The sequence below is a fragment of the Myotis yumanensis genome, unplaced genomic scaffold, assembly GCF_028538775.1.
Source record: "Myotis yumanensis isolate MYYU_CA2020_CCGP unplaced genomic scaffold, mMyoYum1.0.hap1 SCAF_16, whole genome shotgun sequence".
NCBI classification, from domain to species: domain Eukaryota; kingdom Metazoa; phylum Chordata; class Mammalia; order Chiroptera; family Vespertilionidae; genus Myotis; species Myotis yumanensis.
In genome coordinates this window covers 871,083-883,041 of record NW_027223767.1, presented here as the reverse complement: position 1 = coordinate 883,041, position 11,959 = coordinate 871,083, and the positions used below count along the sequence as shown (strand labels likewise).

General features: G+C 58.6%; 1 pseudogene; it reads left to right on the top strand.

Moving 5' to 3' along the window:
• The first annotated feature begins 11,279 nt into the window (after positions 1-11,279).
• On the top strand, positions 11,280-11,729 carry LOC138994420 (small ribosomal subunit protein uS15-like; annotated as a pseudogene).
• Positions 11,730-11,959: the final 230 nt, after the last annotated feature.

The window sequence follows — 11,959 nt, the reverse complement described above, 5'->3', positions numbered from 1 at the left end:
GGCCACCCCAAGCCCTCGAGGTCAACTCATCACCACAGCTGCTTCTAAGTTAGCAAACAGCATGGATGGACTCAGAGCAGTGGTTCTCAACCTTGGCTGCACATGAGAATCACCTGGGAATCTTTTTTTTTTTTAATATATTTTATTGATTTTTTGCAGAGAAAGGGAGAGGAATAGAGAGTTAGAAACATCGATTAGCTGCCTCCTGCACATCTCCTACTGGGGATGTGCCCGCAACCCAGGTACATGCCCTTGACCGGAATCGAACCTGGGACCTTTCAGTCCGCAGGCCGACGCTCTATCCACTGAGCCAAACCGGTTTCGGCTGGGAATCTTTTTAAAATCCTGATTTCTGGGCCTCGTCCTCTGGAAATTCTGTTTCTTTGTTATGGGGCGGGGCCACAACATTAGTAACAAAGAAACAGAATTTCCGGAGGATGAGGCCCAGAAATCAGGATTTTAAAAAGATTCCCAGGTGATTCTAATGTGCAGCCAAGGTTGAGAACCACTGACTTAGAGGGTATATGTTAAGAGGAATACAGTAAGTCAGACCAACAAAGACAAACACAGTATGGTTTCACTTATATGTGGAACCGAAAAAACAAAAAAAAATGAACAAACAAAACAGAAACAAACTCATAGGCACAGAGAACACACTGACGGTCACCAGGCAGGAGGGGTGTCGGGGAGGAGGTGAGAAAGGTGAAAGGGATGAATGTGTGCAAATCGCCAGCATGAGCACAGCCCCGGGTGCGAGCCCAGGACAGGGTAGAGTCGGCGACACTACAATAGCCGTGGGGTGGGACGGTGCCGGGCTCACGGGGGTCCCTTGGAAGGTATCTAAATGCTGAATCACTGTGTTGTGCACCTGAAACTAATAGAATATTGTGTGTCAATGTCATTAAACTAACAGAGAAAAAGGTGGCGAAATGTCTAACACATGGTGCAGGGGGACATGCACCTGTGCTCTGCAGCGGGGAAGCTGTTTTTAAACGCACAGAAGAGCAAGGACTAGCAGAAGGGGGGCAGCCCCTGCACCCAGGGTGAGGTGGGACTGTCTTCATCTAGAATTTTTATAGTTTCGAGTCTAACATTTAAGTCTAATTCATTTTGATGTATTTTTGTGTGCGGTGTAAGAAGGTGGCTTAGTCAGGTACGTGCAAAAAATGGGACTAGACCACCTTCTTACACCACACACAAGGATACACTAAAATGGAGTAGACTTAAACGTTAGGGTTGAAACCATAAAAATCCTAGAAGCAAACTAGACAGTAAGATCTCCGACATTTCTTGTAGCAATATTTTTGCCAATATATCTCCTCAGACAGGGAAACAGAAGGAAACAAAATAAATGGGACTACACCAAACTAAAAAGGGTTTGCACAGCAAAGGAGACCATCGACAAAATGAAAAGATGACCTACTGAATGGGAAAACATTTTTGCTGATACATCTGACAAGGGATTAAAATCCAAAATGTGTAATGAACTTACAACACTCACCACCAGCCCCGGCCGGGACGGCGCAGTCGTATCGTGGCGGCACGCGCGCCGAAGCGTCACAGGCTTGTTTCCCGGTCAGGGGCATGGACCTGGGGTGTGGGTCCACCCGGGCCCTGATCAGGCCCATGTGGAAGACACCCAATCGATGTTTCTCTCTCCCTCCTTCTCTCCTACTCTCCCAACCTCCCTTCAGTGCTCTCTAAAAAACAATGGGAAATATCCTCAGGCAAGGATTAGCAACAACAAAAAGCAAACAAACAAACTCAACACCAAAACAACAAACAATCCAATTTGAAAATGGGCAAAGGACCTAAATAGACACTTGTCCAAAGTGGACATACAGATGGCCAAGGGACATACGAAAAAATGCTCAAAGTCACTGATCATCAGAGAGAGGCAAACGACTATGAGGTACCATCTCACACCTGTCAGAATGGCTACCATCAGCAAATCAACAAACAAGTGCTGGCGAGGATGTGGAGAAGAGGGAGCCCTCGTGCACTGCTGGTGGGAACGCAGGCTGGTGCAGCCACTGTGGAAGACAGTATGGAGCTCCCTCAAAACATTAAATATGGAACTGCCATTTGACCCAGCAATTCCACTTCTGGGAATTTATCCAAAGAAGCCCGAAACACTAATTTGAAAGACTATACACTTCCCTATGTTCATTGCAATGTTATTTACAACAGCCAAGATTTGGAAGCAACCCAAGTGCCCATCAGTAGACGCGTGGATAAAACAACTGTGGCACGTTTACACTGTGGAGTACTACTTGGCCATAAAAAAGAAGAAAAATTTTACCCTTTGCAACAGCATGGATGGACCTGAAGAACACTGTGCTAAGTGAAATAAGTCAGAGGAAGACAAGTATCAGCTGATCTCACTCATATGTGGAATCTAATGAATAAACTGAACTAACAAGAAAAATACAGACAGAGTCATAGACAGAGAGAGGACAGACAGCTCTGGGGGTGAGGGGGCAGAGGGAGTGAGCAAAAAAAGAAAAAAGAGAGAACTCATGGACATGCACAACAGTGTGGTGATTTGGGGAAGTAGGGGGGTTGGGTGAGGTTGAAGAGGGTATGGGGGGATAAATGGTGATGGAAAAAAATTAAATTAAATGAAGAGTAAATAAATGACTTAAAAGTCACCGCACTGTGGAGTGCAGTGCTTGCACGCCTGCCTCAGCCTGTCCCACCTGAGGCCCCCCCACGGCCCCAGCGACAGAGCAGAGGGGAGAGAGCAGAGGGGGCCTTGCTGGCTCCTCCCCAGGCTCCGACCAGCTATTTGGTCTGGGCCACCCCAAGCCCTCAAGGTCAACTCATCACCACAGCTGCTTCTAAGTTAGCAAACAGCAGGTCTTCCCAGTCTATTAACATTTATTTTGTTTGCATGTGAATCTGGTTCTCTGCCTGCCTGGTTAGTCATCTGGTCTCCTGTGGTGGCCGTGGGAACGAGCCGGTCAGACCCAGCCTGTGCCCTGCAGATGGCACCTCTGGGACTGGTTCCTGTCTTTCCTCCCAGGAGCCAAGAATACTCTGGTCGCTAATTTTAACCCCAATAGTGAAGTTCTCTCCCTCTCTCCTCTTCGGGTACTTTTCTGTAATTTCAGTTTTCAAACACAAAATAGCCTCTGTCTGCAGTGTTCTTAGCATGGCTGTGGTCGCCAGTGTGCACCTTGTAAACAAAGTCATTTTGCTGTGGTTTTACACAGTTTCATGACCATCCCATGCAGGCGTGTGCAGCTGTGAAGGAGGCGTGCACAGCCGTGTCTAAGGGGAGGAGATGCCGAGCCTTCAGTGAGCGAATGCCGTGGGCCAGAGCCTCGACCTCAGCTCGAGGCATTGGGGGCCAGATACTGCTTTATTGTGGGGCTCCTGTGCACTGTAGGGTGTCTGTCAGCATCCCTGGCCTCAAACCACCAGGTGCCAGTAGCTACCGCTCTCTAACCCCCCCCCCCCCCACACACACACACACACTGCCATTGAGACAGTTGAGGGGATCACATGCCGCCCCCTGGTCCCCGGGAGCGGATTGAGAGCACCGCGGTGGGACAGCCTGTGCGGGGAGAGGAGGGTGATGTTGGAGTCACCCATCTTGGGGATGGAAGTACAAAGACTGTGGACCCTCAAATCTGAGCACTTCATTAGACAGAATTTCCTGTGCGTTTCTAGGTCTTAAACAGGAAGATTCCATTCTGAGAGACTCATGCCAGCTTCTTCCTTCAGTGCTTCTTATACATTGACTGGAGGCCCGGTGCACAAAATCGTGCAGGGGTGGGGTCCCTCAGGGTGGCCTGCGGAGATTGGGCCCCTGCTTACGCCCCCAGCCACGTAGCCCCGCAGCCCTGCCTGGCACCCTGCCTTGACCTTGCCCTGCCCCCTCACCTGTTCCATCATCCCGCCTGTGGGGCGATCAATCAGGGCCGGGCTCTCTGCCTGGCTCCCTCAGCACCTGGGAGTCGGGCGGTGGCCCCGCTCCCTGCCACCGCTGCTGGTCGCCATCTGCAGGGTGATCAGTGGGGCCATCAGGCCCCCACTCACACCCGCCTTGGCCTGGCGCCACCCGCTCACCTGCTCCACCATCCCGCACGGTCCTGCTCTCGTTGGGCCCATCAGGGCTGGCAGCGCCTCCACTGTGGCCGCTGCCAATGCCCCGTCGCCAACACCCCCCCCCCCCCCGCCATGTTCCACACCGCTCCCTGTGGTCAGCGCACGTTGTAGTGAGCGGTCGAACTCCCAGTCTCGGTCGAGCAGCCACGCAGTGGGACAATTTGCATATTAGGCTTTTATTGTATAGGATTGTTCTGAGTGCCAGGTACTGGGGATGTGATGACGAATAAACAGATAAGCTTATTAATTTATTCAACAAATACTTATTGCCTACTATGTGTCCAGCACTGTGTGAGCACTGAGTGTGTAAGTCACAATTCTCCAGAGAACCTCGATGACCCGAATCAATTTTAAAAAAGAACAGAGTTGAAGAGCCAACACTAGCTGATTTAAAGCTGGTGTTAAAGCTGGTGTTGAAGCTACAGTCATTAAGAGTGTGGAGATAGACAAATAGATGAACGGGACAGAATAGAGAATCTGCCCAACTGACTATAGATCGGGGGTTCCCATGACCCCTCCTTGGTTGGGCTAATTTGGGGCAGCTCGCAGCCCCAGGGGGCACACTGACCACTTTATTAAAGGACAGGACCGAGGACACGGAGTGACCAGGTGAAGAGCGACAGAGGCTGAGGGCTGGGAGTCCCGAGCTCAGGAGCTTCTGTCCCCATGGAGCTGGGTGCGTCACCCTCCTGGTTCCTGGACCTGGGAGCTCTCTGCAGCCCCTACTCCTGGGATTTCAGAAGCTTCCTCGTGGAGGCATGGCCGGCATTCACTCCATTTCCAGCCCCTCTCCCCTGGCTGAGAAGAGGGGTGGGGCGACACTCCCAGGCTTCCGACCAGCCCCACCCAGGGGCCACCCAGCGTCACCCCATGAGAACAAAGGTGGTCCTATCACCCAGGAAGTTAGCAGGTCTCAGGAGCCGGAGCCGGGCAGACCCGCCTCTGTGCCTGCGCTGGCACAGGCCCGCGGTGTGGGCGCTCTGTGTGTCTCCTGCACGTCCCTCCTGAGGCTCTAGCTGCAGAGGCGGGTCCTCGGCCGGTCCCCGCGGTGCTGTGTCCGCATCCTGGTGGACAGCAGGGCTCAGCAGGTCATGTGTTTAGATGCAGCCGGTGAACAAATGTACGAAAGGCCTCAATATTCAGAACACGCAGGAAGTGATGCCCCACGCGCGCGGCCTGGTGCCTGTGGGACGTGCCCCACTGCCTTTGTGTCAGACACAGTCCCCTCCACAGGCCACGGGGTCGGCCCTCCCCCGAGGCAGCAGGCGCGGGGGTCTGTGTGCCCAGGCCTCTCCCGCTCACACGGACGCGGGTGTGAGGGACTCAGGCCTCGTGCTGCGCGGGGTCGGCGCTTTCGTCCGCCCGGTGGGGCCGCGCCGTCACCTGTCTCCTTCCCTGACACCCTGTGGGTGAGACCACGGGGACACACGCAGGTCTGGCTGGTTTCTTTCTCCGGGGACTCCCTGGGTCCTGGTGATGTGCCGGGCCAGGAAGGCTCTAGAAAGGGGAGAGCAGGTCCGCGACAGCAGCCGGCCCGCCTTTCCCACGGACCCGCTTCCAAAGACGCAGCGGCACCTGCACCCCAGCCCCGCGGCGCTCAGACCCCACGTCCGCACAGAGCGACCGAGAGGGCGGCTGTTTGATCGACAGGTAAAGGCACCTCACAAAGGACTGCACCCGTCACCGCCTGCAGAGCCGCAGGCAGGCCCCTGGGTGCCCCTCATTCCCACAGCGTGGGCGGCAAGACCCTGTGGAACCAGTTGTCATTCACGGGACAGCGTGGGACAAGGACTCCGGTCCCGGCCTCACCCAGTCTGTGGGGTGTCTTTGCTCTTCATCTGCCTGCGGCAGCTCAGTGGGGCCCAGCCTGGCACCCTAACCCACCCGCACCCACCCTAACCCACCCGCACCCACCCTCACCCACCCTAACCGACCCTAACCCACCCTCACCCACCCTCACCCACCCGCACCCACCCTAAACCATCCGCACCGACCCTCACCCACCCGCACCCACCCGCACCCACCCGCACCCACCCTCACCCACCCGCACCCACCCTAAACCATCCGCACCGACCCTCACCCACCCGCACCCACCCTCACCCACCCGCACCCACCCGCACCCACCCGCACCCACCCTCACCCACCCTAACCCACCCGCACCCACCCTCACCCACCCTCACCGACCCTCACCCACCCTCACCCACCCGCACCCACCCTAACCCACCCGCACCCACCCTCACCCACCCTAACCCACCCTCACCCACCCTCACCCACCCTCACCCACCCGCACCCACCCTCACCCACCCGCACCCACCCGCACCCACCCGCACCCACCCTCACCCACCCTAACCCACCCGCACCCACCCTCACCCACCCTCACCGACCCTCACCCACCCTCACCCACCCGCACCCACCCTAACCCACCCGCACCCACCCTCACCCACCCTAACCGACCCTAACCCACCCTCACCCACCCTCACCCACCCTCACCCACCCTCACCCACCCGCACCCACCCTCACCCACCCGCACCCACCCTAAACCATCCGCACCGACCCTCACCCACCCGCACCCACCCTCACCCACCCGCACCCACCCGCACCCACCCGCACCCACCCTCACCCACCCTAACCCACCCGCACCCACCCTCACCCACCCTCACCGACCCTCACCCACCCTCACCCACCCGCACCCACCCTAACCCACCCGCACCCACCCTCACCCACCCTAACCCACCCTCACCCACCCTCACCCACCCTCACCCACCCGCACCCACCCTCACCCACCCGCACCCACCCTCACCCACCCTCACCGACCCTAACCCACCCGCACCGACCCTAACCCACCCTCACCCACCCGCACCCACCCTCACCCACCCTCACCCACCCGCACCCACCCTCACCCACCCTCACCCACCCTCACCCACCCTCACCCACCCGCACCCACCCTCACCCACCCTCACCCACCCTCACCCACCCTCACCCACCCGCACCCACCCTCACCCACCCTCACCCACCCGCACCCACCCTAACCCACCCTCACCCACCCTCACCCACCCTCACCCACCCGCACCCACCCTAACCCACCCGCACCCACCCGCACCCACCCTAACCCACCCGCACCCACCCTCACCCACCCGCACCCACCCTCACCCACCCTCACCCACCCGCACCCACCCTCACCCACCCGCACCCACCCTCACCCACCCTCACCGACCCTAACCCACCCGCACCCACCCGCACCGACCCTAACCCACCCTCACCCACCCTCACCCACCCTCACCGACCCTAACCCACCCGCACCCACCCTCACCCACCCTCACCGACCCTAACCCACCCTCACCCACCCGCACCCACCCTCACCCACCCTCACCCACCCGCACCCACCCTAACCCACCCTCACCCACCCTCACCCACCCTCACCCACCCGCACCCACCCTCACCCACCCGCACCCACCCTCACCCACCCTCACCCACCCGCACCCACCCTCACCCACCCTCACCCACCCTCACCCACCCGCACCCACCCTCACCCACCCTCACCCACCCGCACCCACCCTAACCCACCCTCACCCACCCTCACCCACCCTCACCCACCCGCACCCACCCTAACCCACCCGCACCCACCCTCACCCACCCTAACCCACCCGCACCCACCCTCACCCACCCGCACCCACCCTCACCCACCCTAACCCACCCGCACCCACCCTCACCCACCCGCACCCACCCTCACCCACCCTCACCGACCCTAACCCACCCGCACCCACCCGCACCGACCCTAACCCACCCTCACCCACCCTCACCCACCCTCACCGACCCTAACCCACCCGCACCCACCCTCACCCACCCGCACCCACCCACACCCACCCTCACCCACCCTCACCGACCCTAACCCACCCGCACCCACCCGCACCGACCCTAACCCACCCTCACCCACCCGCACCCACCCTCACCCACCCGCACCCACCCTAACCCACCCGCACCCACCCGCACCCACCCACACCCACCCTCACCCACCCGAACCCACCCTAACCCACCCGCACCCACCCTCACCCACCCGCACCCACCCGCACCCACCCTCACCCACCCGCACCCACCCTCACCCACCCTAACCCACCCTCACCCACCCTCACCCACCCTCACCCACCCGCACCCACCGCGCTGAGACGGGGCCGGTCTGGGGGGCCCTGGGCGTGTCTGGCAGGGGAACCGTTCTTTTCTGCAGAAAGAACAAAAGTGCCCACCTGTTCTCACTTCCTTTTTGGAGCCTGAGAGGCCTGGCCTGTGAGTGGCCCGCTGCTATTTCTGGGCCTCGGCCGCTCGGTGTGAAACCCTGGCCTCCCCAGAGGGAAGCTGGTGGGAAGGCCGCCAGGTGACCTTGTGCTCGGCCAGGTGCAGCCGGCACAGCTGCGGGAGACCCACCCGGGGGCCGGGGTGGCTGTGGTGAGACAGGCTCCGCGCCGAGGACGCTGTCGTGACCGGCGCCCAGGGTACAGGCCGGACTGCGTGTGGGATGACAACACCCTTTCTCCTGATTTTGACAGAAGACACTGAGGCCCAGGAGGCTGACTCTCTGGTCTGAGGCCACACACTTCCCCTGCCCCGGCCATGCCAATGCTCCGGGGTCCCTGGCACGGCTCCTTCTCTGCCCTCCCAGCCAGCCTGCCTTCCCCACCGGGCATGCGCCCCAGACACGCCTGGGTCCCAAATCCTCATCGAGGCCAAGGGGTAGAGCTGCCCTCGCCCCCTGCATGAGGGCCTCTGTGAGCTTCCTTTCTGCCCCATTTGGTTTGCTCTGTGGTGTTCAGTGTAACCTGATTTCACGGGAATAAACATGGCTGTGTGCTCCTCCCTCCCTCCTCCCTGCCTTCCGTCGTCCCTTCCTTCCTTTCGCCCTCCATACTTATTGAGCACAGGCAGGTGCTATGAGCCAAATGCGTTCTAGATGTAGTGAGGCCGTCTCAGTGGTGAGACGGGATTTGGGAAGGGTGTGGGAGATGGTGGGTTATGTAAGTGGCTGTCCGAGCAGTCTTCCTGCAGAGGCAGCAGCAAGTGCAAAGGCCCTGGGGCAGGAGCAGGGTGGACATACTTGAAGCCCAGAGGGGAACCTTGGGTCTGAGCCATAGCAGGGGGAGAAGGGGCCCAGTCAGTGACCTGTGGCTGCTGATTCGTAGGAAGCTGGGAGCCAGCAGAGGGCTTTGAGGGAAGGAGGGCAAGGCTGTGCCGGGGTTAGCAGGTCACCCCACCCCGGGTGGGGCCACATGAAGAGGGGCCTGGCTTGGTCAAGTGAGTGAGTGAGTGAGTGAGTGAGTGAGGTGGCTCAGCAGCTGGGACAGGGCGGAGGTGAGAAGTGGGCGCCCCAGAGCCATTTGGAGGTGCCTCCTGGACAGGCCACTGGTGGGCTGGTGGGGAGTGAGGTGTGGAGGAAAGGAGAGTGCAAACCACTGGCCCCGTGCACACTGCGGGGCACTGACCAGCCTGACGCCGCCCTGCGAGCCACTGCATGGGGCTGCCCCAGCTGAGTGCCCCCCCCCCCCCTGCATAGAAATGAATGACAGCACCTCCAGGTCGCACATGCCCAGGGACAGCTCGGCACCCTGGTGTGCTGCAGGTGCCCAGCAAGGGCCAGATCTGAGCATGACAATACCAGCGGCCACCACTCATGGGGGCCAGGACCACCCTCTCCTCACCAAGTCTGTCTCCATAAAATGCATCGGCCACTGGACAGACAGTGATTGAGTCTCTGGGCTCCTCACAGAGATCATAGGAAATCGAACTGGGCCCAGGTGAGTGCTGACTTTTAAAGACCTCCTCCTGCTCCCCAGTGTGGCGGTGGGGGGACCCAAGGTGGTGACCAGGGGCCGGCTGTAGGGAGAAGGGGTGCTCAGGCAAGAGATGTGAGTAGCTGAGTGTCTGGAACTTTCTGGAAAACCCATCACAGTTGTGTAGAAGCTGGTACAGCTTTACCTGTGTAGAAGCTGGTACAGCTTTACCTGTGTTGCCCTCTGCCCGTGGCTGTTGGAGGGAACTCCGCCCTCTCTCCTAGGTGAGGGCTTGAGCCACCTGTGGCTTCCCTGGTCACATCGTGATCATGGAAAGCCCTCCGCTGCTGGTCAGGGAGCGTCTCGCTCAGGAGTTAGTGCCGCTGCAGCTGGGGGCTGACTTGAGTGGGTGCTGTTTCTGCAGGAGACTTCCAGGGGGGCCGCTCCTTCCGCCCTCCACCCTCTCTCTGCCCTTCCTCTGGGCTTGCTCACTGCCCCTGTCAGGGCATGGTGTCCACACACTCAGAGAAAGCCCCTCGCCAGCTCTCGGAAACCCCCTCGAGGTCCAGGTGAGGAGCCAGGCACCTTCTCCCTGGCGTGGGGAGGAGGGGTAGCCGCGGTGTGTGGCACAGCTTTTTTTTTTTTTTAAATGTATTTGTTATTGATTTCAGAGAGGAAGGGAGAAAGAGAGAGAGAGAAACATCAATCATGAGAGAGAATCATTGATCAGTTGCCTCCTGCACGTCCCCTTCTGGGGATCGAGCCCACAACCTGGCATGTGCCCTTGACCGGGAATCAAACTTCGACCTCCTGGTTCATAGGTCAACGCTCAGCCGCTGAGCCACGCCGGCCGGGCAAGGGCACCGCTTTTACAAAGTGTCCTTCCGCTGGTTCCCTTGCCTGGGCTCTTTCTGACCCACCCTCCCTTCCCCGCAGGCGGAGGGCCCTTGGCTCTCCGAGGTTTCTTCATCAACGTGTAACCCTGCCCCTGCTGGCGCCTCCAGGCTGCTCCGGGTGCGAGAAGCAGGAGAGGCAGAGACACTGTGATGGGCAGAGGAGGCGGAGGAGACGGTGTGACTCTGTGTGGGCCGCTGGGCAGGACCCTGGGACAGAGAGAGATGTTTAAAGATAAACCGGTGAAGTCAAATATAGACGACAGTCCTTATTTTGTCAACAGCATGAGTAGCGGTTGACTTCATTGTTTAGCTAACTGCATCGCACAGTGATGGTGCCTTAGCTCTGACACATGTGCAGGCTCTGTAGCATGTCCGTGGTAGCGGAATCTGAGTGGAGCTGCATGAGAAATCTCTGGAGGACCTTTTCCATTTTTAATCTAAAATTATCCCAAAATTAGATATTTCTTTAAAAACAGACAGTTGCTCTTTCCACTGCCAGTCTGCCGCCGTCATGGGTCGCATGCACACTCCCAGAAAGGGCCTCTCCCCGGCGGCTCTGCCCGCCGCCCCAGTGTGCCCACCTGGCTGAAACTGACATCTGACAATGTGAAGGAGCAGATCTACAAACTGGCCAGAAGGGCCTGACTCCCTCACAAATCGGTGTGACCCCGAGAGACTCCCAGGGCGTTGTACAAGTGCGCGTGTGACAGGCACTGAGATCCTGAGGATTCTTGAGTCTACGGGACTTGCTCCTGACCTTCCTGAGGATCGCTACCAGTTAATTAAGAAAGTGGTTGCCGTTCGCAAGCATCTTGAGAGGAACAGGAAGGATAAGGATGCTAATGCCGTCTGATTCTGATCGAGAGCCGTATCAACGGTTGGCTCAATATTATAAGACCAAACGAGTCCTCCCCCCAGTTGGAAATATGAACCATCCACAGCCTCTGCCCAGGTTGCATAAAATGTCTGTACTCAAGCAATAACATCATCGTTTAACTAGAAAAAACAGGCAGTTACCATCCGTCCATGCGCCGCGCCGCGCCGGGCAGGCCCGTGCTGTGGGAGTCACCAGTGGCTGCCCTAGAGGAGGGCAGAGGCTGGAGGGGCTGGGAATGTCTGTTCCTTGATCTGGGGGGTGCTGTGTTTAGTCCATGAAAGTCCATGAGCTGCACACTTACAATTAGGTAAAGC